Genomic DNA, 24843 nt, shown 5'->3' with positions numbered 1-24843 from the left:
ATTTATCCCCAAGTGTGTCCTCTGAAATAGCACCAACATGATGGGTGGGGCTGTTCAACATGCAGCTTTAAAGAAACCACTTTTTCAAGTGCTGGGTTAACACTGGTGTATGAAAGCTGTAAAACATATGTGAGAAATGGAGGTAAAACAACATACCAATGGTGCAGCAAACAGATCATGCCCCTTGACTAAGCTCAGCAGATATTGTTCATTATTTACTGATAACTCCAGTTGCTATTATGTCAGAAGGAACAGTTTGGGAAGTGCATCTATTAGGTGGGAATAGTAGCAGAACTTCTAGAAGAGAGATAAAACCTCTCAGACTCAGACTTTTTCCTGTCTATGTGATAGTAAGCTACAGCTCATTGCTCAGCATTTCTTGTTCCAGTTTACAGTATTCTGTTCTGATGTATTCCATATCATTGCACATTGTTTTCCTCTGAAATATTTTCTTATATTTCTATACATATAGATGAACATGGATAATAATTTGTTGTTATTTTAATCTTGGTATCTTGTCTACATATTTACAAGGTAATCTTGAGTTGGCCTTACTTGAATTTAGTCTGATTTGTTGAGCTCTGTTCCTTCAGAAGAGAATTGCCTGGTATTGCATTCAAATGTGAGCATGAAGGATGATTTTGCTGCCAGGCAGCTTGTAGGCTATGGTCAGCAATCTCTTGGTTACCATATCCCCTTCTGGGTAGTCAGGATACAGGGTGACAATAACCAAGTGAAGTGGCCAGGATGAGATGACAGGAGTGTGACAATAGAGGGTCCCCTTTTTGTGATATCTCTTGGCACTGATAGGTGGATGAAAATACTGTAACTATTTGTCATTTATGCAGTCTGTCCTCTGGTGACAGCTTTAATTCATAACTTTATCAGAGTTTTCCTGTCCTTAAGTCTATGTTCAAAATAGTTTTCCAGCTTCAGCTTGTAATTATGTGCTCTGGGTTTCAGATTTACAGGTTTTAAGTATTTGTAACAATTTTATTTCTAATGTCAGGCATGTAAAGTGTCTATGATTGTTTATGTTCTTATAATTATTCTATAACCTCCAAACATATTGACTGTACTTCAGAGTACACTGTCATTTTTATCTCAGCATTTAATCTAAACAGATGCTTTCCTTATTAAAACTTGAGGTTGTAAAGAAAAAAAACCAAGTTCACAAATGGGAGTAGAGCTTATTCTTCTGCACTATCAGCGACTGCCTGCATGTGCAGAGACCAGAAGACAGGGGCTTACTGAGGTGCTTCTGAGATTGCTCCCTGGTTATGCATGACTGGAAGGACTCCCACCCACCTGTTCATGATATTTAACATTTCCAGATGAATCCTTCACCATTGTTGTCATTTAGGGAGCAATCTTATGGAAGGAAATACAAAAATCTAAGTTTTGGGGGAATGTGGGGCACCTCCCTCTCCAACATTTTTTCATATGTTCTTTGCTGTCCCTTTGGTTTTGCCATTTTTCTCTCACTTTCTCCCAATATTTTAACCTCCTCTCCAAATACAGGAATAGAAGCTTTATAATTCTCAGAGGAGAAAGTGATCTAATGAGTCATTAAGAAAAAAATATGCTTTTTGCCAGACTTCAGGTGCAGTTATCTCCCACATATGGCTCTCAAAGTAAATTGTTCTTAATGCTGGCAGATGGATTTCTTTCTGAATCATCCAAAAGAAATCTTATACCTGGAATTATTCTTTCTGCTTCCTAGGTCTTTATTCTCTCATCCCCTGCTAGTGAAAACATTTGGGATAATGATTATTGTGATAATGTCATACAGACCTAAGTAGGCCTATGCTCTCATTTTGTCTTTCAGTATGGAGAAGGAAAAGTCAAAGAAATAAGCTTTCCCCTTGATGAGTTTCCTTTTGTGTTGCTGTTTTGTATATCAGCTATACTTGATTCCTCATTGTAGCATCAAATTGTGTCTTGTGTCAATGTGATGTTGTACACTCTGCCAGTTCAGATAATTGATCCAGGTCAGTCAAGGAGAATTCTCTTCAAATACTTTGTTTAAATGCTATGCTACACAGAATAAACTTTTCTTAGCTTTGGAAAATTTAGTAGCAGTCTTTAAGCAGGAAGTCACTGTGTGGATTAATATTTTTGTGGAGCAGAGTATTTAGAAAATTAATTTTCTACCATATACCATGCTGCTGTTCTTATGCGCAAATTTATTTCTGCTAGTACAAGTATTTTATTTTTTAGATTTATTTTCCCCCTCAAAAACTTATGAGAGATTGCGTTAAGTGGTTTTGAAGACATTCATCCCATAATTAAAGTTTGGCTTGGTCAAATTTTCACCAGAAGCTGAAACCTTGCAAAAGATGCATGAGGGGAGAGTGTGGTCTGAATACCGAGTGCTTTTGTACAAGAGCTGTTCAGGGTAGTGGGAGGTTGGTACACAGTTACTTAATGAGTTGTGTTTTGATGTCCTCATTGCTATGGTAGAATAACCCCTCTTTCCAACAGTTTCATAATTTTACATAGTCAGTGGATGCAAGCTGGAGTTTTTTTTATGAATCAAATTTAGTATTGCAAAAATAAAAAGAAATGTGGCGAAATGTGGGCCAAGATTTTAGCTTGACAACTAAACCTGTTGCACCTCAATTTAGGAAAAAAATCCACAAAACACTGTGGTTTAGCCTTTTTGTCTCTGTGCTTACCACCTGCAACAGATTATTTCCAGGCTTGCCTGAAACACTTGGAGATTGCTTTATTTGTTAAAAACTGGCAGTGTGCTAAAGCAGTCCTTTCTGTTAAGTGTGCCATTAATTACTACCTTACATTAATTAAAGTAAATGCAATCATGAGGGCAAGCTGGCAGTGTTAAAGTTAATGACCCAAGACATTATTACTTAGCAGAACTTCGGAGTTCATTCAAGCGATTTGAAACCATAGGAATTAGATTGAGCTATGTGGTCATAAAATTCTAAAATCCATGATTTTAGCCTTTGTGTGAGACTCCTGATGGATTTCATGTTAGCTTGAATAAATTAAGGGTAGAGATAGTTGCCTAATACTGATATTTTCGCAAAAACTTGAATTTGAAAGAATGTACATGCTCAGACTTTACATAAACATGCAGTGTTTGTGTGCTGTTAAAGGCAAATGCACTAAAGTACCCATTGTGTTAAGTGCTGCATCACCTTTAGGAAGCCACTTATCTGAGATATCAGCAGCAAATTTAATATAAGACAAAATATTTGAGCTAATATCAAAAAGAGGACAGAAGTAATGAAGCTGCGTTTGTAGATGGTATAGGACTGAATTAAATCTTATTTGAAATAATGTGTTCTAAACCTTCACTTACTTCCATTCAGTTTTACCAGTCTGAGCTCCACTTTGACGTGTGAATTCACATTTTCTAGTTTGACAATATCTTGCAGATGCTATTAGATTATTAGAACACCACTCTGAAACAGTGGATTGATGCAATGGGGACTGCAGAATCTGTCTGGTTCATTTATGATTAGGTTTTGTGGTTGAAATGCCCATTCACTGATATCCTGTTCAGGTAGGTTTTTTTGGCCTACTTCTAAGGATTTTGGTCGTAAAATATTTTTGAGGCATTTGCATTAAAGATAAAGATGTAATTATAAGGAGACCTATTAAAGGGTCTGTTTAACAGGCTCTTCTGAAGCTTCTGTTTGTTTTGGGCACTATGGCTCTTCAGTTGGAAATTAAGAGCATAAAAAAGACAATAGTTAATGAAGTCATTATAGCAAGAAATTGTAACAAAGCCATCACTTAGAGTTATGCAAACAAAACACAGTTGGTGTGCCTAGAACAGGCTGGTTAAATCAGGATGTCTGCATGGTGTTTCTCTAGCTATGGGTGAATACAGTCAGTGTCCTGATCTGGTGTGTGAGGTCCTGCTCAGTTTGGTGTCCCAGCTCACTTTCCTCAGTTAAAAGCACTGAATCTGATCTTTGTTAGTAAAGCAATCTTGAAAAAGATCTGTTTCAACCTTCTGTACTTAATGTTTAAATGACGTATGCTGACAGAGGTATGTAAGGATTAACTTTTGTTGCTTTAATGTTTTATAAATTCTCCTTTTACTAAAGAGAAACTAATTGTGAGCATTTATTTATGAAGGGAGGAATGGGGAATTAAACTAATTGTAAGAATCCCTATGCTTATGCTAACATGTAACATAATTTTACTTTCTGTAGTTTGAATCTTGGCTCAAAACTCATAATCTGAGTCTGATTTCCTTTGTCTTTAATAAATTAAGGATTAAAAGGAGAACAACATGGCTATCTTATGGAAAGAAAGTGAGCAGAACCTTATATCTGATGTTTTTATGAGAAGCCATTGCTGTCCCAACCATAGAAAATGTTAGGCAGTACACCCTTTCCTGTAAGAGCATCACACTCACACCCATAATCTTCCCTGTGTTGTAGGACCATGAGAGCACTTGCGGACAAAATTCTGAATAATTCTAGTGAAATCTTCTGTGGTAGTTGGTAGTGGAAAACAACTTTATAGGGGGACAAGATTGCCCTTTTCTACAAATTACTGCTAGATAGCTCTCATGACTATTCTGGGTATGTTTAGTGTTGCCACAAGATTTTCCTGGGCTTTTACTGTGTCTTCTTTAGGCTGTAATTCTTTTTCAAGACTGCTCTCCTCCAAGGATTTATTACTTTCAAACTGTCTATCTTGGCTTAAACATTTTTTTTAAGGTTCAAATATCTATCAGAGAGCAGAATAACTCAATGTGACACATTTGCCCAAAGCACTCAGCAAGAAATCCTGTGAATGATTATACATGTCTTGCAACTTCTTCAGGAAGCAATGAGGGAAATAAGTGAATCCTTGCTGAGGACACATTGCTCAGATTTCCTGCCAGCAAATGAAAAATCTGACATATGCAGCACATAAAGCAATAGTGAAATGACAGCGACCTGATGAGCTGCAGTGTGGTAAATAGCTACCCCATTAGAGATGCTGGAGGGAGAAGGCACCAAAAATGCCAAAATACATTTATTTACAGCAAGAGTGGGCAGTGGAGGGAGAGAAGTAGTGAGAAGAAATGAGGCTGTGTCAGAACATGAACTAGACAAAGCTTTGGTGGACCTTGGCTTGTATTTCTATGCAACTGCATCTCTGCAGTAAAACACTTGTGCAGTTCAGGGGTCTAAATATAGGCATGTTCATGGTGAGATTTGATTTCACAGGGCACTGCAGACAAGGCATCTGGGAGACTGAAGCCATTCTAAAGGGGTTTGTTCTTTTTACTGGTAAATGCACAAAGCAAGGAATGTGAAGTGTCTAAACAAAGCATCTGGTAGACTGAAGCTGTTCTAAAGGGGTTTGTTCTTTCACTGGTAAATGCACAAAGCAAGGAATGTGAAGGACCAGAACTTTGTTCTGATAAATGTGTCAATAAAGAAAGGGAAAATAGAAATGTAAGAACACTCCCTGGCATTCATCCCTTCCCAAAGCATGACCGAAATTTCTGAATTTGAAGAAAAGATCTTTTGATCCACAGAGCAGTAGTGAAAATCCTGATACGCTTCCCAAGAAATAGAATAATGTGACGAACAGTCTTACTATCTGAGTTAACAAAAACCAACAAAACAACAAACCAAAGACTTAAAACCACAAAATATTATGAAATAGCTGAAATATAATGTATTAGTGTAGTAGCCACATTTGGTTTTGATACTTTGTAGGCTTACAGACAAAAGACGTATTTTTTCCAGCATATATAATAAAAGAACTTTGTTCTTATAAATATGCCAATAAAGAAAGGATTTTTCACTGCTGCTCTGTGGATCAAAAGATATTTTCTTGAAGTTCAGAAATTTCTGTCATGCTTTGGGAAGGGATGAATGCCAAGGAGTGTTCTTACATTTCTGTTTTCCCTGATATGCTTCCCAGAAAATAGAATGATGTGACCAATAGAGTCTTGCTATCTGAGTTAAAGAAAAAAAAAACCAAAACAACAAACCAAAAACTCAAACCCACAAAATATTATGAAATAGCTCAAATATAATGATGTATTAGTGTAATAGTCCCGTTTGGTTTTGATACTTTGTAGTCTTACAGACACAAGACGTATTTTTTCCAGCATATATAATAATGAGCCTCTGATTTTTGGGTGGACTTAGAGTGTATCCTCAGAAGCAATGCTGATGATCTAGTGCAATGGGTGTTGAAATCTGTGCCTGTTATGTGTAGTTCTGTGCTGAAGCCTCACTGGTTAATAGTAAACAACATCTCAAAGTCAATAGAATTTTAGAAATACCACCTCTATTTACTGTGGCTGTGCTGATTTGAGTGCAGTGCTAAGCGTGGTGCAGCTGTGTTTGTAGCACAAACTGCTCCAATGAGAGAGAAATCTGCTGGGTCTATTTCTGCTTCACTTGTTCCAGCCATATCTACATAGCTGGTCACTCTACATGGTGAAGGACTTGCTGTGATGCTCTAAATACAGCAAGAATTAGGGAGTTGTAGATTGGAGGTTTGTTTTTTTTTCTTAATCTTGTCATTTGTTTCTTTTACTTTGTAGTGTGTGTATGTCTGTAATAAAGAAATACATGACTGTTATCCAAAAAGGATGGCTCTGTGCTGATTTGAGTGCACTGCTGGGTCTATTTCTGCTTCACTCGTTCCAGCCACAGCTACATAGCTGCTCACTCTACATGGCTGAAGGACTTGCTGTGATACTCTACATACAGCCTACAAGAATTAGGGAGCTGTAGATTGGAGGTTTTTTTCTTAATCTTGTCATTTGTTGCTTTTACTTAGTAGTGTGTGTATGTCTGTAATAAAGAAATAGATGACTGTTATCCAAAAAGGAAGGTGTCAAACACCTGGCTTTGTATTTAAATTATCTGAGGCATGTCTCCCTTCACTTTTGTTTATGCCTTTCCAGTCTTAGAAATTAGAGTTAGCAGGTTTTATGAAAATTGTGCAGTTTGTATGAAGCAATGTGGTTAATTGAAATGTCTGGGAACATGAAACCATTGTGGAAGAACTGGTCTAAGATCTTAGTAATGTGTGTGAGTGAAGAAGCTTAGTTCTACTTTTTCAATAACTTTCTAATTTCCTTCTTTATCTACACCGAGGACTCTTACTCTCTCTTTCCTACCCTGCATTAGAATTCTTAATGTTCAAGGCAAACTTCTCAGGTTTCCTCTGGAGAGGAGTGTTGATGAATGATTTTACCAGTGTAAAAAAACCCCAGAAATCAAAGCAATAGACCACTCGCAACCTACTCATGTCAAGAAACCTTAGAGTAGACAATAATATTATGGTGGTGCTTTAAGAAAAAGAAAAAACAAAGAAACCAAACTAAATGAAAAACAACAAACAAAACAAAATCCACGCCCAACAAAAGATGTAGAAATGCTTAATTTCTGTGTTAGCCATTACATTGCTATTTTACAATGTTTAATGAATTTAAACCTGGATTACATTATCATATTTACAAACTTGTCGACAAAATTCTGAACCTGTTTTTCAATGTTTGAGGGATAATGATATCTGTGACTTGCCAGTTTTGAAAAATAACCTTCCTGGCCTCTAGAATTTAAACAGGTATTTTAGAGGTACTGTCACAGTTCTGAATGGAATGGCAGCCTGTATTTGAGACTTAAAAGTCAATGATGCTGGTTGAAGATATACAGCCAATTTGCACTGACATTCAGGACTATCTTGGTGCCCAAATTTGCATCTGTTCAGATGAATCACCTACAAACTGAAACACAAGGGTAGCATGGCAGGAACTTAGGTTTTGCATAAATATTTTATCTTTAACATTTTAACAGCTTTGTTCTTATGACCGTATTACTCATGACTTTTACACTAACAGAACAGTAGTAAGACTTGCATATAATGTGGAATTTATAGTGTTGTGTGTATTTGCTAAGAAAATGTGCTGCACTTCTCTTGCTTCCCTCTATGAACTAATATGGGATTATGCTGGGGTCTTCCATGTGTGAAGAGAGGACCATAATCCCCATGCAAAACAGCATTTTAATGTGTACTTCAAGTTTTAATAGGAGTGTCAGAGCTCTAAAGATAATTAACCAACTATTTGGGAGTTAAAGACCTCTTAGGTCTTAATATGGAAAGGTATATAATTCAAATCATTCACTATTCAATTATTAAAGGAGGCAAACACAATTGGCTAGAGTTGGGAATTATGTTGCTTCTAAATTGCTGAGGCATTCCTTAGCCAAGTAAAAGAATAAATTAATTGTTCATCTGCTGATTTCTTGAATTGAAAGAGGAAAATTCATTATTGTTCTAATTAACTTTGCCTTTTTTTAATGTGATAACTAGGATAACATAGGAGACCTAGATGTAGTTCATAATAACACTGTTATCCCTTGGTCCTACTTTTCAGTTTTCTTGCTAAACATGTCCTCTCTTGCCATATTTCCTGATCCTTTCTGAATGGGGGAACATTCTTTTCAAAGCAACTGAGCAAGTTTGTGCTCTGTCACAAAGATTCTGGCAGCAAATTAGGCGACAGTCCTTGTTATTGGGATATGTATTCAAGTAATGCCTAAGTTAGTTTTATTAATAATGAAGCTGTGTGAACTCTCCCTGAAGATCTCCAAATTCAGGTATTATTTTTGTATCAGAGAAGCAAAGATATCCAAAACTAGCCCTATTTAATCAGTGCTTTCAAGGCTACATGTGAGTAAACCTGATTCTTGATTCTCTAGAGTTTTATCAAGAGCCTTTCTGAGGAATTAACTATAACTCCACCAGTAGGTTGAACCCTGTCTTTTTTAAAGGCTGCAGGTGGGTTTAAAGTGACAGCTCTTGTCTTCACATCTTAACATATATTTGAAGATGAAAGAGTTGACTTGAGAAATCCTTGTTACAAATTCAGAAAGATGTTGAGAATTAAATGGATTATGATATTGTATTAATATTTATAAGCAGTTTTAGAAGTTAAATCTTTAGTTGTGTAGGAGGCTTTTCTACAACATGGTATGTCATGTTTAAATATATAGGTTTTCATATCAAGAAACCTGTTCTTTTTTTTTATCCTCACTGTGTTTTGAGCTGCTGTAACAGATCAGAACAAGGCTAGCAGCTTTATGGGCTTTGATATCAGCTTAATTATCAGATTTTAGTATGCAGTCTACTCCTTTAATTAGCTCAGCGTACAGAAAAATTTGAACTCTGTTTTGTGTTATGTTGCCCTGGAAAATGGGTTGCAGTGGCTGGCTGGGTGAGGTAGGCTTTTTCCTCTTTTTCAAAAAAGTTGGCTGGAGGAGCCAAGTTAGCTCTTTGAGAAATCTACTTGAATGACTTTATTCTTGTAAGGCCTTCATTAGCTTCTGTTGCTAAGTTTCCTTTCTGTGTTCCTAGGGGTCCTAGACTGACATTGAGTCTAATTCACTGACATCTCCTGAAGTGAGCACCTAACTCCTGAAATTGCAAGCAGCCTTCTGGAGTGCTTCTGAGTACTGGGTGCACACATCTTGAGTTCAATTTTGAGCCAACTTTATAATTCAGGATATAAGAGCCACTTCTTAGCTGTAGCCATCCCTCTCAGTCTAACTTCTCCTTACTCTGAGATTTGCTAGAAAAAATACTGAAGATTTTGTTTTAGTTTCTGGAATGTTTACAATTATTGCACATTAGAGAAAAGTTTAGTTCTCTCATTGTGGGATTTCTGGTGTGGTATTCAGCCTTCCTGGCTGGAATGTTGCACGCCTGCTGAATGTTAGCCCTGCCTTGAAAGTGTCTGTGAGAATCACTAGAGAGCTGAGCAATTATTTTTCCTCCTGAAGTGTCACACTTGGTGTTACTGTTCAGTAGCATGCTTTACCTTATTGCAGGTTTATACATTTGAAGAGAAACTTGCCAACATGTTCTATGTCCCCTTGGTGTGTAGGCAATGGAGCAAGGGCAGGTGGCTGCTGTATGAGAAGCCTTGCCCACTGTAATTCAGCAAGCCAAGAATAGCCAAAATAATTTCTGGATTAAATGGCATGTTCTGCAGATTTCCTTTTCCTCAATCCTGAAGTGACTAAATTCATAAAACAGTAACAAATTTAATCTAGGGACTAATATATTTGCGTAAAATATAAATCGAGAAAATATTTTTCCAAAGCTGGAATAAAAAGCAGTGGACTTTTTTGAGGCAAAAGCCCCTCATTTTCAGGTAAACCAAACTTTGCTTCTTGGATTTTCTGCTGTTATTTACTGTCTGGGTTTGGAAAGTGAATATTTTAAAAATATATGGTGAATTATAGGAATTGTTCTGACATGAGACTTTTGTTTAATTTCTTTCCTTTCCTCCCATGTTCAATATGTTATTGATTCTGACCAAGAATAACTTTTTCCTGAGTGAAGATGAAAAATCTGAAGCAAAACTTGAATTTCCAGAGAAGTAAACTACATGTCACTTCTTCTCTTAAGCATAGTTTTGATTCATAATTTATATCTGCCCACAAAACTGGAACACACAGTCTATTGTCCACTTCTAAAGTTCTTAAACTGGTTTTTGGTGTTCTGAAAAATGTTAACTGCAGCTCTAAAAAAAAGGCATTTGTATGGGAGGGTACTTGAAAAAGGAAAAGGTGGTACTTGGTTTATATTCAGTATCAGAAGTTGTGAGGTTTTTGCTACTTTCCACTACATTAAGTTTTTCATGATGTTACATTTTAATTTTCCCCAAATTTATATTTTATATTAATTTTGTTAACTTTTCCTCCAAGACAGTCACAAAGTCTGACACCTGTGATCTTTCCTGTTATACCTCTGTGCTACACTTTGTTCAATACATTCCAGTGCCTGTCAAAAAACTGCTGAATACACTTTGGAGCTGGAATACATACCTGAACAATTTATTTGTTGTTAAATGCTTTCTGAAAGCTTTTAAAATAGTACTTAAGTGAGAATCAGTGTGACGCAGCAATATGAGTATCCTCTGTTAAAGAAAATTCAAGTATTATTTCCACAGTCTAATTCTTTTACAGAGTTCTGTATTATGATGCCCTCATAAAGCAATTAACATAACCTAATGTCGCTATTAGACATTGAAGGTTTTCTGATGACTCGCTTTAAATACCAGCTATTCAAAATACAGGGTATTGCTTTGTCAATGTTCAAAGCACTATAGATTCATTATTTTATCAATTCTATAATATATTCTTTTACTGTGAATTAACTTAAAATTGCTGGATTTGTCGTAATGTTCAAACTGCGATTATAGATCAGGCAGAAGGAAAAATTCCTTCTCCTACAGGTAACAGATATTAAGCACCTCATAAATAACAAAGTTTACTTGAGGCTCTCAAGAACTTGTGACATTAACCCTAAACCCCCCTATTTGATGTGTATCATAACACACTCTTCCAATAACTGACAATATTCCACTAATTACTTAAGCATCTTATGTCTTACTGCTGGTTACACATTGTCAAGCTGTCCCCCAAACTGTTACTCCTGCTATGATAATGACATTTCTGTGTAATTCCAACAACAGACTTGATGCATGTAGAAAAATCTGAGTAATTCACAACTGGGGAGGCTTTAACAGAACAGGCAGTTTTTGTGCCCTGGGGGCATGGTACCTTGGGTTATTCTGTCAATTAGAATGGGAAAATATACTAGAAAATGAGTTTGAATATCTGTTGTAACTGCTTTGTCTGTTCTGCTCAAGCTTTCTCTGGGAAGAATTTTATTGAGTTACAGGGCTGCCTGTACAGTCACACTGCACTAATGTGGCTCTTGCATGCAATCTCTCCCCTTCATTAATAGCTCCTTAACAATTTTGCAGCCTGTGAGCCGTGCTGATGTTCAGCAAACTCAGTGTATGAATGCTTTAAACTCATTTGGCACATTTGTGAACAATTGAAATAAGTGCTATTAAATAAACTACTGGAATGCCTCCATTTAGTTTCACACTACCTTTTTTACTTTTGTGCAATCAGATTTGTGGAATACTAGAACAATTTCTCTACAGCATGTTGTTTTTGTAGCTTAATATTTTTCATGCAAAGCATACACAGCCTGAGTTGTTCACATCAAAAAAACTCATCTGAGGCTGGCTTGAGAGTTTATTAAGTCAAATAAAAGTTTGTGTAATAAAAGTAAATTTAGAAAAAAACCTGTTGGCTTCCTGCTTTAAGCACACAGCCTGAGTTGTTCACATCAAAAAACTCATCTGAGGCTGACTTGAGAGTTTATTAAGTCAAATAAATAAAAGGTTGTGTGTGTGTAATAAAAGTAAATTTAGAAAAAAACCTGTTGGCTTCCTGCTTTAAGATGCAGCTCTTCTTGCCAAAATTTTCCAGACTCAGGAAATTCTTCTCTGCATTACTCTGATTCCTGATTGACTTCAGGGCTTGCACACCAGACCAACACACTTGGAGATCTTAGATCCACCACTGCTTTATAAAGCTGCCTGTTGCTCGACCTCCTGCACAGTAAGTACTTCAGTAAGAACACTTCCAAAATGTATTTGTACTCAAGAATGTCCTCAAAGGATTGGGAATTGCCTGTCTGTCCAGCTGGAAGCTTTGCCAGCAGCCAGAATCTTAAAGATATGAAAAGGTTATAAAATATTACTGAAATTTGCTGAAAGGATCTTATTCATTAGGTATGTTAAGGAAAAGAACAGTTTTCATTTCTCAAGCACACAAATGATAGCAAAGTAACGCTAGTGCTGAGACCTGCACTAATTGAAGCAACTAGTTTGTCTTGGTACCTTCATAAGCTTGATGGTGCAAGGTAATTCAAATGTCTTTGGAAGATTTTTGGAGAAAAGGGGTACATTACTGCTGGTGGCTGGCAGAAGGTATGTGTCAAAGCTTAAACAGCCTCCCATCTTTTCCACTTGTAGCCGATTTGTTGTTTTTACTTGGAATTATTTACTACTAAATTTGAAAACTCAAGTTTTAGTTGTATGCTTGCATGTTTCATGGTTCTTTTCCTCCTTGAGAAATGTGTTTGTTCTGTATGTGAAGCAGGCTTCTTATTTTCTGACTAGCCATACACTGGTGTGACAGCAGTGCCCATCTCTGGGATGCCCTGGGGAGGGGCTGCCCAAATTCAGGTCCCGTGGCAAGGCTGTGGCTGCCTGGCAGCAGCTCTGCTGGCTGAACTGGGGGGCTGCAGGATCAAGTACTGAAGCACCAACCACACCTTTGCCATGCTGGCATGGGACAGGCAGGGCAAGTCCAGGGGCTGGCACAGGGATGAGAAGATCTGAGAAGGGTTTGCTGTGCTGTGCAGCAGAAAGGGAGCCCCTGACATGTGTGAGCTCCTCTGCTCCTCCCAGCAGCACTGCACGTTGGCACCTCCTTAAATAATGCATTTTTCCTCTTGCTGGGGCAGCCCATGAGGATTTGTGACTGGATTGAAACTGAAAAAGGAAAGAGCATGGCATAGGTTTGCATTCCCTCAGTCCCAAATCCACCAACACTGGCAGAGAAAAAAAATTAGTTCATGTTTTTCCTCAAAATAATTTGCTTGATTATCTACTCTGTCTGGATTTGGTTTTTCCCCTAAGCTCTACTTGCTTTCCTTTCCTGTTTTTTGTTGTTTTTATCCTCCCCACATTGGTTTTCCCCCTAAGCTCTACTTGCTTTGCTTTCCTTTCCTGTTTTTTGTTGTTTTCATCCTCCCCACAGAAATAGCAAACAATAATCCTTTTTCCCACAATATTGCTTTTGTGAGTGTGGTAAAAATGAGGAGTAACTTCCTGGCTACAGTAAGGCTGACCCCTATTTACAGGATTTGCAGGTTGAGAACTAGAGAGTGAGGTAATTTGAGGATTAAATATAGGAAGAGCCTGCCATGAAGTAAACACCATATAAGGTGGCACTAAAAGTGAAACATGGCCTAGATTTACTGGGGACCAAAATTGGTCTGATGTGTCTTTGCAGTTGGGTGCCAGAGGAGGCTGCTTTTCATGTTCAGTCTATTTCACAGATGGCAGTGTGCTACTTCTCCTCCATAAAAGAGGACTTATGTGAGCTCACTTGTGCCTTATCTAGCAAAACAGAGTAAAACATTTATGCTACTACAAGAATGTTCAGGCAGGAAAACATGAGCACAAATAAGGTACATTTTTCCAATTTTGAAACCTGGATGTTTTGGGAAGTGGAGATTTCAGAGGCAGCTTGGATAGAAACAGCTAGCCTCTTGCCATTTTTAGCACTTTAGATATATTTTACCAGAGGTTAAGCCCTTATTACTCATATGTGAGTCCATTCTGTCTCAACTAGGAGAGAAGTAAAATTCCTTTATATTACGTTGATGTTCTAACAGCTTTTCTCTTTTAATTCTTCATATAATAACAGCTAATACTGAACCTCAGCTTTGGTTTCTCTTCAGGGGCTGGTTGTTATGACAATTATCTGAATGAATTTATCCCTCATTAAATAAATTATATTTTCCTTCAAGACTTCATGACCATAAATTTCTGTGATCACAGTTAAAATGGCCCAAGCCCTGATTTATCTGTCAGGCATTTTATAAGTGACTTAAATTTTTGGCACTTTATTACATCCCAAATTGCAGTCACTGCCTACACTGACATTACAGCAAGAGTTACATCAGCTTTTCTGCTTACTGCTTTATTCCATTTAGCAGTAGAGAGACATCAATGTAGACAATTGTCAGAATAATTCAATACTTATAATAAAAATTAAAATGAACAAGTTCTAAGGGTATTTTCCTGACAGGAAATTCTGCTTTATGAATGAAAAAAACATTTTATTTTAATTATAAAGTTGAAAATCATCATAGAAATATTCAAGTTTTTTTAGAGAAACACATGCAAAATTATTTTCCCCTGCTAAGCATTTAATAGGTTTGCAGATTGGCTATGTCTATGGGTTATTATATGTCAGTTGGTAGTTTGGATATGCTTTCAAAAATATTTCTTTTTTCTGGGAAGTTATTTGAGGGTGATTGTAACTTTACAGCTCTGACCAGAACAGGTTTAACAGTTTTAGGGGTGTTTTAAGGAATTTTGGGTGGTTGCTTTGCCCAGCTGAATAAAGGCTTTAGTTGGCATTAGCCCCTTGTAAAATGCACACACAACCCAGTGCTTATATAATTTTTGAAGGCACTTCTCTCTGATTACAATTAATTATATGCCCTTAATAACTACTTGATATTAATATTGTTAATATTAGTATTGTTAATATAATTAAATACTTGTAAATGTTAATAAATATTGCTTCAAAGGTAGGGGCATTTGTTGTCTATCTCTGTTTGTGGATGTGCCTCTTAACTGAGCATGTGCATTGCTGGGTACTTGTGCTGCTGTGTCTGCTGCTGTAAAATCCCAACAAGGACAATCTAAACAATCTGTGTCTCCTCTTACTATGACTAAGCTGTTTTGTTTTTTCCTTTTGGTGTGGTATACCAATTTATGGTATCTCTGTAAGTTGAGCTGCTTTTTAATGTGTTTTTTAGACACTTTACTGTGCAGTCTTGTACACAATCTCCCAAATGCTATCCCTAGATTCTAATGGGATTTGACCTAATCCACAGAGATTTTGGTAAGATTAATGGGCTCTGAGCCTATAAATCCCGATTTATTTGCTGCCTTCAGCATATACTTAATTATTAATGGTGTTCTACCTATATTTGAGGAATTAACTGTAATGTTCAGATAAGGATGTGACAGGTGAAAAACGTATACAAAATTGGTAAGAATGTAAATATTATTTTTCTTAAAGGGCATGAATGAAAGTAGAGCCATGATGTGGGGGGAAAACTCCTAAGAGTGATAAACTATCTTTAAATATGTGCTCTACAGCAAAGGAGTAGATTTTTTTTTTACTTGATTTCCCACCTCTTGCATCCATCCCCCAATTACTTTTCTCAAATTGTGACACAATTTCTTATTCTTTGTAATGAGTAAATGGAAATTTCTCTTGTTAAAACTAATTTAAATTTTTGTTAGGTGCAAAGTCTGTGCTCATTTCTACTGTGGAAATAGTGGAATCTTTCCTGAACCTCATTGAACTAAATGCTTGGAATTGCAATAATTATGCAATTAAGGAAGAATGGCAAATCTGTATAAGTCACTGATTCCTGCAGACTTTTTAAAAACAAAACCCTATTAAGTGTACCTGTCACATCTTTCTGTGAGGAACAGCAGAAGGTATTTTTGTAAGCTGACAAATCTGTTTTAAAAAGTTCAACAAAATCTTTCAGACTCGCCTCTTTAATTTATATTTTTAAATAGATACAGTATCCAAGAAAGTGCTCTTTGTCAGGACAGCATAATTTATTTATTAATTTGCTCTTGTAATATACACTTGTATTTCAGCTGTGATAAAGTATCCAAGGAAGTACTCTTTATCAGGACAGCATAATTTTTTATTTATTATTTTGCTCTTGTAATATACACTTGTATTTCAGCTGATTTTTAAAATTCAGTGTAAACATGTAATAAATCAGAATAAATAGAAATAATTCTGAATTTTGGGTTCCAAAAGATGGTAGTTGAAAATGTGCTAATTCATCTGCATTAATTGTTGAACTGAAATGGTGTTTCATCTAACAAATGCCAAAAATATTCTTGTAATTGAATTACCATAATGAATTATTGCTAAAAAAGAAAGTTATTTAAAGTTTCATGCAGTTAGATCTTTTTGTTGGGGTTTTGTGCACCTTAACCTCTCAGTACCATGATTCTACTTTAGGCTGCTACTTCCCTGTGATAACTTTAAAGCCAGTTTCCTAGTCTTATTTTTGCCATATGTTGGACTGTTTTTTGGGATTCTTGTATTTCTGTGATTTTTTTTTCTATTTCCTGCGCTGCAATGTGGAGTAGTCAGAAATTCTTCTCAATATTTGCCTCCAAAATCCTTCTTAGGACTTGATCCTCTCATGATGCCTAGACATACTGTGTAGTGTTATACATGTTAACATAATCCAACAACCTTGGGAGTTTTTAACGTTATGGGCTCATTGAGAATGTTACAAACCCCTTAACCTTTGCAGATTCTGAAGAACTAATTCTTTCAGATTTGAAACCAAGCAACAACAAAAGTACTGACAATCCAAGTTGTTCTGATGACAGGAGTCTGCCTTTTGACTAGCAAATATATAGCTCCAAGTACGAGATGTAAATTTGATGGGGGAAAAATAATAAAAAAAGCTGCCAACACTGCTTTTGTGGCTGCTATGAACAATTTAATTCAGGGACCTTTGCCTTCTTTCCTGTTAGTATTGATCATGTAAAGTATTAGTGTCACAAAGTGCTCCTGTGTGCAGAGTGGATGAGTGTACAGATCTTACAGCTTTAACACTGGCACAATCCTTGCTTAAGAGCCTTTGTTAGGAATGGGAAAGCTGTACACCTGTCTTGGAGTTTGAGTGGGTGATTTAAGCTAATTCCTCTGACCAGTTTTAAGTGCCATATGGAGCTTAGGATTATTTTTAGGCAATTGCAATTACAAGGAATTAAGCTGTTGCCTAAAGAAGAGTCCTTATTTTTCTTTGCATGTCTATATGATTTTATTCCTTGGTGTTTTTTTTTTTTTTAAATAATGACAATATTAAGAACCAAGTCCCCCTTCTTTAACATGCGGCTACTAATATGTGTAAGATCAGAGCAAATGGGCTTAATTGGAAAATACTTCCCTACTGCTAACTGTACTATAACAGACAGGAGAAGGTTCATGTAAGGAATAGTTTTGTGCTGTAGATAAAAGGAGTTACTGATTACTGGGTAAGCAGATAACAATGAACTCTGGTTCAGACGCATAATGCCTAAGCTCCTGTCGTGCTGACAATTTTCAGAGCAACTACTGCTTTGCTTAACAAAGCATACGTTGGCAGCAGTAGATATTCCAAATGAGGAATGTGACAGTTACTGTGGGGGAAGAAAAAGGTTTTTTTTCTCTTTAGGTTATCTCTAGCTGATTAAAATAAACCTCAGATCTCTAGTTTGATATCAAAGTTTTTTGAAGTCTGTGGAAGTATTCACCGCCTGATGTATGTACCCATAGAAACATAATATTTCTTTAATGCTGCCCAGTGTGACAATCATAGTTTAGAGGAATAAGGACAGAGACAGAGCTTGTTCTCTGCTGTTAATGCTTAAATAATTAACCTTAGAATTGTGTCCGCTTAGGAATTACAGGAAAATGCCCCAAAATGTCTCATCTCAGAGCTGTGTCTATAAAAGCAGAGAGACAGCACTGATAGGGGTTGGTCACGGTGTGACCTGACTGGGGTTACAGTCACCAGAGCCACTGACGGGAATTATCCCAGTAGGGGATAGTCATTTGTGTCTAGATGGTATCAGCCTCCACAGCCATCCTGTAGCTCCCCTCCGAGCTGCAGGGACACAGCAGCAAGCAGCCAGCTTCCATCTAAGCCATCTCCAAGTGAGACAAAAGGGTGACAGGGGCCGGCACTGTGCAGATGGTAATTTCCTATCTACAGGGGTCTCTGCTCTTCCAGTAAACAATGAGCATCCATGGATTCTGGAGACTTCTTTTCTTAAACTAGAAATCTATTTTACTGAATGTACCAGTCTGTTTTCTCTTGCTTTCAGTCTACTTCGTGGATGGATAATCATCAAATAGCCTCCTAAAGTATTTGAAAATTTGCCTGGAGCAGATTCAGATCTTATCATGTCTCTAATGATTGCATTTTATTGGAAGCTTTGTGGAGAGCCAGATAAGGAAAGCTTATGAATGTGAATTTCCATCGTATCACAGTACAAAAAAAAACCCCCATAACACAGAAAAATTGGAGTGAAGACTTTAACTGTAGTTCAACAACTCCATAGTTTGTTTTTTTTTAATTTGTGGAAGCCTTCATATGGCTAATAACCTGTAGGATCTGTGAATTTTAGCATTTTTAATGTCTAATACTAACTGTTGCTACTTGTGGCAAAAATTTTAGCCAAGTTTGCCTACTTAAATCACTGCTTACAGTAGTAGCATTAAATACATAACGAAGCCATATTAAACACAAGGTATAAAGCATCATAATGAAGAGTAAAAGCCTTACTACCTGCAAGGTAAAAAATCATATTAACAATTCCAACTTATCACCTCAGCATGTTTTACTCTAATACAAACCCATTAAAGTATTGAACCCAATGAGATCACTTCTGGTCTAAATATAATTTGAGTTAATCTTTATTCATTTCAGTGCAACTACACATTTTATCTGGTTCTTAGTTAACTGAAAGTAATTTTCCTTGTCTTCCTAATATTATTGTAAAGTCTTTTTGAAGTATGATCCCATTTTTAAGAAGAAAATTTCAAGGCTGTTAATACAGAAAGTGAAAGCAAGCTGTCAGGTGTGTTCAGTGGTATAGAGAGCTGATGTTCTCTGTGTAAGGGGCAAATGCATCTCAAGCCTCAAACAAATGAGTAAATCATTCAGCCAACATGCTATCTGCCTGTGAAATTAACATAAGACAATTATTTGTCTTTTTTTTGTTTACTTTTGTGTGCTGCTAAGCAATTAAAATGTGTTGTGGAAAATAGAAGAATCTTGCTGACTCCACAGAAACTTTTCCATGTTTCCCATTTTCCCCAAGAGTGGGTCATAAATAAAGTCATAGCTGTAATAATTTCTGAAGCAAACAGTTCAGCCAGATAAATCTCAGTAGAAACCTAAAAATTTTGCACTGCTATTCCAGTTTTTCACATTGGTGATTTTAATAAAGGTGGACTTGGGCAAAAAAAAAATAATTTAAATTCTATGACAGTTCTATGTGGATGATAAGTTAGCATGGACATTTAGATCCTATTATATGTAAACCATGAGAAAGCTCTAAAATCTCTGGAAAGAGCAGGTTTCTAAATCAGGTTTGAGCAGGATGATTTTCATTTCTCTCAATCCAACTTCCTGCATGCTCAGGTGAGGCTTTTTCATGCTTATTGTCCCATTTTAGAGATTGAAGTTGTTACCTCTGATTTCAGGATTTTTAAAAAGCCCCAACAAACCGAATGTTTAAGTAAATCCTTAGAGTAAGGATTGCACTAAAGTTTTAGCTGTCTAATGTTGCCATTTGGTCAGGATTTAGCATTCAGCATTGACATCTTTGCTTTGTGCACAGGGTGTTGTGTGAATTGTTTTGGGGTTAATCTGTAGTTCATGACCAGCCTTGTTTCACACCCTCCTTCACAACTTCCACAAAAACAGCTTTAGCCACATGTGATTCAGACCCTTGTCACCTTTCTGGGCAATGTCATCTTGTAAAAATTAAGGTCTTTAGAAAGCATAGAGCAGAGATAAGCTGAGAGATTATTGCTGATGATTTGGTGTTTTTCTTTTTCAGCTGAGGGGAGATGCAGTTTCAAAGTGTAGTCTTAGATTTTGGAGAAGTTGACTTACCACAGGCTATCTTTTTTTTTGTATTTAAAAACGGGACTGTATACTTAGTACCACCAATTTTTGTATGGCTGCAAAACATAATGTTTTTCTTATTGATGACGTCTGCCTTCAGCCCTGAGGTAGCTTTGTAGTGCTGGTGAACAGCCCTGGAAATGCAGTGCTCATCCTGGGAAGCAGGATGAGCAGAGAGAAAAGTAGTATAAAGCTTTTATTTTTCCGTTTGTATTTGACCATTATAGCCCTGGTGTTACTTCAGGTTACTGCTTATTCCTTCTTCTTACTTATCTGATAAGGACACTTAAAACTTGGAATCCCCTATGACTTTGTGTGGATATTGATATGGAAGTAATTAAACTGCACTTATGAGTGCACTTGACCCTCATGTGCTCATAAAACTCTGTAAACGTTAGGTGGAAAATGGAATGTAGCTACTGTGTTAATTTCTGCAGTTTGTGGAAGTTGAATGACTTAATAGATATTATTCTTTTTTGCCCTAGATTCAATCTAATAGACCTCCTTTCTATCCTGGAAAAGATAAAATTTGTGAGACTGTTGGAGCTCTTGGAGAGCCCAGACTCTTGTCTGCCTGGTCTTCGCTTCTCACAAGTATTTCCAGGAATTGGGTAGTGCTGGCTGATCTATCCCTCTTACTCAGAGATTGCTATTTTTTAAATACCTTTTCTGACCTGGTGGCTGAAAAAGTATGTGTGCTTTCTTCACTATTAATAATAGCCAGTATGAATAGGTGTTGAGATTTTATTTTTAGCTTTCCTTTCAATAGGGGAGACCAGTAAAAATTGCAAGTTCTTGTTTTGGTCTTAAATTGTACATCAGAAATGCATTTTTAAGTGCTACTTTTACTGTTGTACAGTTAACTTAAAGAACAGAAAGTTGTTTTCAGCAAAGATGACTATTGTGAAATCTGGAAGAATTTAGATGCCTCTTGCTAGCAATTAGTTTTTTTGTTTTGAAAAATTTGGTAGTAATTTCATTTATTTATTTCATTTATGGTTACATGATGTTTTCTGTGTCCTAACCTGTTTTTGCTCTTGATCAGAAATGCAAACCATCTCTCAAGTATTGTATCAGTTTGTATAATCAATAAATAAAAATAATTATTTAGGACTAGATTAATATGGTGCAATCAAAAGGACACAAAGAGTTGCAGAGGTTTAAAAAGGCGAAATAAGAGTCTCAGCTGCAGTGGTTGAAACAGGATTGATTATGCTATTAATGGTTATGTTATGAAATTAATGTTATTTTTTCTGTGCGGTGGGATATATTTCTCTGTATTTCCTTGTAGTTTAAACTAAGAGAGGGAAATATGCAGCTGCTGTTCCAGCAGTCCTGTGTGAGTTTTTGATCTGACACCCTGCATTGTAGTAGGTACTCCTCAGGTAGTAGAGGGGTGCAGTACGAGACATCAGGAGTGGAAACCTCCACAACTATTTGTATACTGATGGCACCAAAGAACAAACCATTATCCAGCAAGCCTCTTTACATGTGAGGTTTGTAGGGAACTTTTTCCAACTGTGATTTAACTTCCCCAAAGCAAAGCCATTTGTTAATTCTGATAACCTCAGTGCCCGTTTTATTTCAAGGAGAGTCCCTCAAAGATTTTCGCACAGCTACTCTTAAAGGAAACAGAGTACTATTTGTTTTTGTATTGGGAAGCCAATAGTTGTGTTGCATGCATGGTTCAATGTGTGAATCATTTCTCAGGGAAAATGCATCTTTTTCAGATCCAAGACTTCAGTCTTTTGTAAATAACCAGAACAATTTCATGGAAATGTTTTCATCATTGTTTGGCATTCTACTTAAATGTTTTACACACAGGAATGTACTATTTATGTTTGAGGTTTTGGTTTATACTTTGGCATAAGAACAGGGATTTCCATTTCCTATGTCTTATTAATTTCCATGAATATGCACTTGTCCATTTACAGTATATTAATAGGGATGCTTGAGGCTCTTGTGTGAATTAATGTAGCAGAAAAAGGAAGGCAGAGAAATTGTGGATATGTATGTCAGGATGGGTCAATCACAAGTACTGGCTGTAGCAGTATTATGCAGAGTGGTTGATCTTCTGAGATGTGATCTGTAAATTTCCCGAAGATTGATTTTCTGAGCAACAATTGCCTTATGTCAGATCAATGGCCTTAAGTCTGGTTAGCAGTAAATATCATATATGTGAATATTAGTTGTGACTGCCTGGTGAAAGTTAGTTAGATGGTGGATTCCTAACAGAAAAACGTATGTTAGTACAAAACCACAAGAGCAAATTGAAAAGAAAGACCCTGTCCTTCATTGTTTGGATGTTGATAATATCCTCTGCACATTCAGTCAGCACAGAATGTAATTCTGCCTCAGTGAAGGGTGGGTTGTGTGCATATTTCTGTGTTTTGTATCTCTGCTGTATGATTCCTTATTCAGTGTTCAGTGTATTCTTTATGCAACAATTCATCCTTTAATTGACCAACCTGAACGGAGAGCCTGTGGGATGAAATGAAAGGGAAGCGCAATGTTGTGAAGATGTATAAACTTTTGACTTGTATTTGTTAGGCTCCAAGAACATCCAGTAGTTTTCTGGTAAAGAAATCTCCTTGATTAATGCTGTTGGAGGCTGTTGAAGTGTAGCCTTTGCTAGGTTACAAAAACAGGCTGTGAAGGATAGACTTCATAATGTGTAGGTGAGGATGTTTTCAAGTCAGAAAAGCAGATTAATACGTATTGTCTCTTTATGCATTTATTTTTAAAACTTCCCACTTTAGTGGACAAACATTTGTAGAGAAACTGATATTCACCCTACATTTTTATTTTTAATGTTTTTCTGCTTTCCCTTTTTCTTCTCTCCTCAGTCTGTGTGTGATCATTGCTGCTGACTGCTGAACTACAATGTCTCTGTGAATAAACTAAAGGAACCCAACCTGATGTTTGGGTCACTGACTGGATTAGCAAAAGTTTAAAAAAACCCTCCAAACCCCGAAAGTTCTATTGCAAGTGTATCTTATCAAGCTACTCCTTTTTAGTGGTTTCCCTTTCTGGTCATCAAATTAATTCTGTGCAGTGTTTTCAAAAGTTTATCTCCTCTTTTGGCTTTGTGATGGCATTTTCCACAGACTTTACCCAGGTATGTTTGAAGTATTTGGGCTTGTTGGACTGCTGTTCTGCAGGCACAAACACAGCAGACCTACAACAACTCCATTTCCAGGCACTGGTATGAAATAAAAGCAGCTGGCTTGCTAGCCCAGTTTTAGCAAAGGAATTTCCATGCCTTGTGACAGTGACTGATGCAATTTTGCAATCCTGGTTAATTTTTGAACAAAATAGTAAAAATGTCTTCCAGAATAATGCTGAGTTTCTGAAATCCTAGCTTAGGAATTTTGGAGAATAAAGAGGATTCCTCTAGCTTAAAACCTATACACTATTTATTGCAAACTTGCTCCCTTGCAAATGTTTGGAAAATCTACATTCTGTATGGGAATATTGCAGAACCTGTCTAAATTTTTTTTTATTTGCAGGATGAAATGTGAAACCTTTTAATTTATGGTTCATAAACCCACTGGAGTAATGACACTACAGTCTGTAGTTTGGGGCTAGGATCAAACTGAAGAAAGGAAGAGCAGATGTTAATGCACCAAAAAAATAATTCCCTGTGGTTCTCTGAGTGGTTTACAAGCAACACATGGTTTAAAGATGAAGCTGAGGAAGATGAAGTACAATAGGAATGACTTGACTGTCACTTTCAAAGCAATTTATAAATGCATGAAAGGGAGGGGGTTGTTTCTGATTGTGCTTGAGCACACTTCCATGCAGGGAGACTTGTCAGATGGCATGGAAATAAAAAGCAGCTTCTTTGGCATGTTGTATATTGATTGCTCTGTCAAGGACAGTGATCTCTGAATTGATCTGATGTTCTGCCACACTTCATGCCCGGTCCTTTGCCTTAATGCAGCACTAATAACAGTTGTGATGATTGGAACTATTACTTAACATGTTTTTAATCTCAGCAAGTAAGAGATAATGTTTCATCAGAGCAGAAGTGTTGTCAGTCAGGGCTCTTAGTGCAAACTCACACAGGCAGTGTGAACATGTTAATTTGAGCATTAGGGAACTTCTGTCTAATCATATTGTACGTGTCTAGGCCATGTGTTTTTATTGTGAGGGATAAAAAATCATCACACTCACTTGGTCTTAACTTCTGTACTTAGCTGAACTTGCAGGTCTGTCTCTCAAATTTTCTTTAATGAGTAGAAATGCATTCAATTTCACATTTCCCAACCTCTACTCCATGTAAAAAATTAAATTGGAAACATCATAAAATAAAAAAAATCAGATTAAAATATTTTCATTTCAGTATGTTTTGAGTAGTTTGTTTTTTTACTGCTTTCGCATAAAAAATGTTCTAGGCTTATTGGTCTAGGAGTATGCTCCTGTGTGATGTGTTCTGTAACTCTGTGGAATTTTGCCTGCTTTCGTATCACTGACTCTACTTAAAATGCTTTTTCTGCTTATAAAAAA

General features: G+C 36.7%; 1 long non-coding RNA gene across 1 annotated transcript in view; it reads left to right on the top strand.

Annotated features, from left to right (window-relative positions):
• LOC120511547 overlaps nt 1-24539 on the top strand; it is a 42160-nt gene extending 17621 nt beyond the window's left edge. The window contains exons 2-3 of the long non-coding RNA XR_005629755.1: nt 12291-12422; nt 23844-24539. This is a non-coding gene — a long non-coding RNA (uncharacterized LOC120511547). The remainder of the gene's footprint in view (nt 1-12290; nt 12423-23843) is intronic.
• Nucleotides 24540-24843: the final 304 nt, after the last annotated feature.

The sequence above is a fragment of the Passer montanus genome, unplaced genomic scaffold (assembly GCF_014805655.1).
Source record: "Passer montanus isolate IOZ18808 unplaced genomic scaffold, ASM1480565v1 scaffold66, whole genome shotgun sequence".
Classification (NCBI taxonomy): domain Eukaryota; kingdom Metazoa; phylum Chordata; class Aves; order Passeriformes; family Passeridae; genus Passer; species Passer montanus.
The sequence above is the reverse complement of the archived record's forward strand: the minus strand, read 5'-3'. Positions and strand labels throughout refer to the sequence as shown.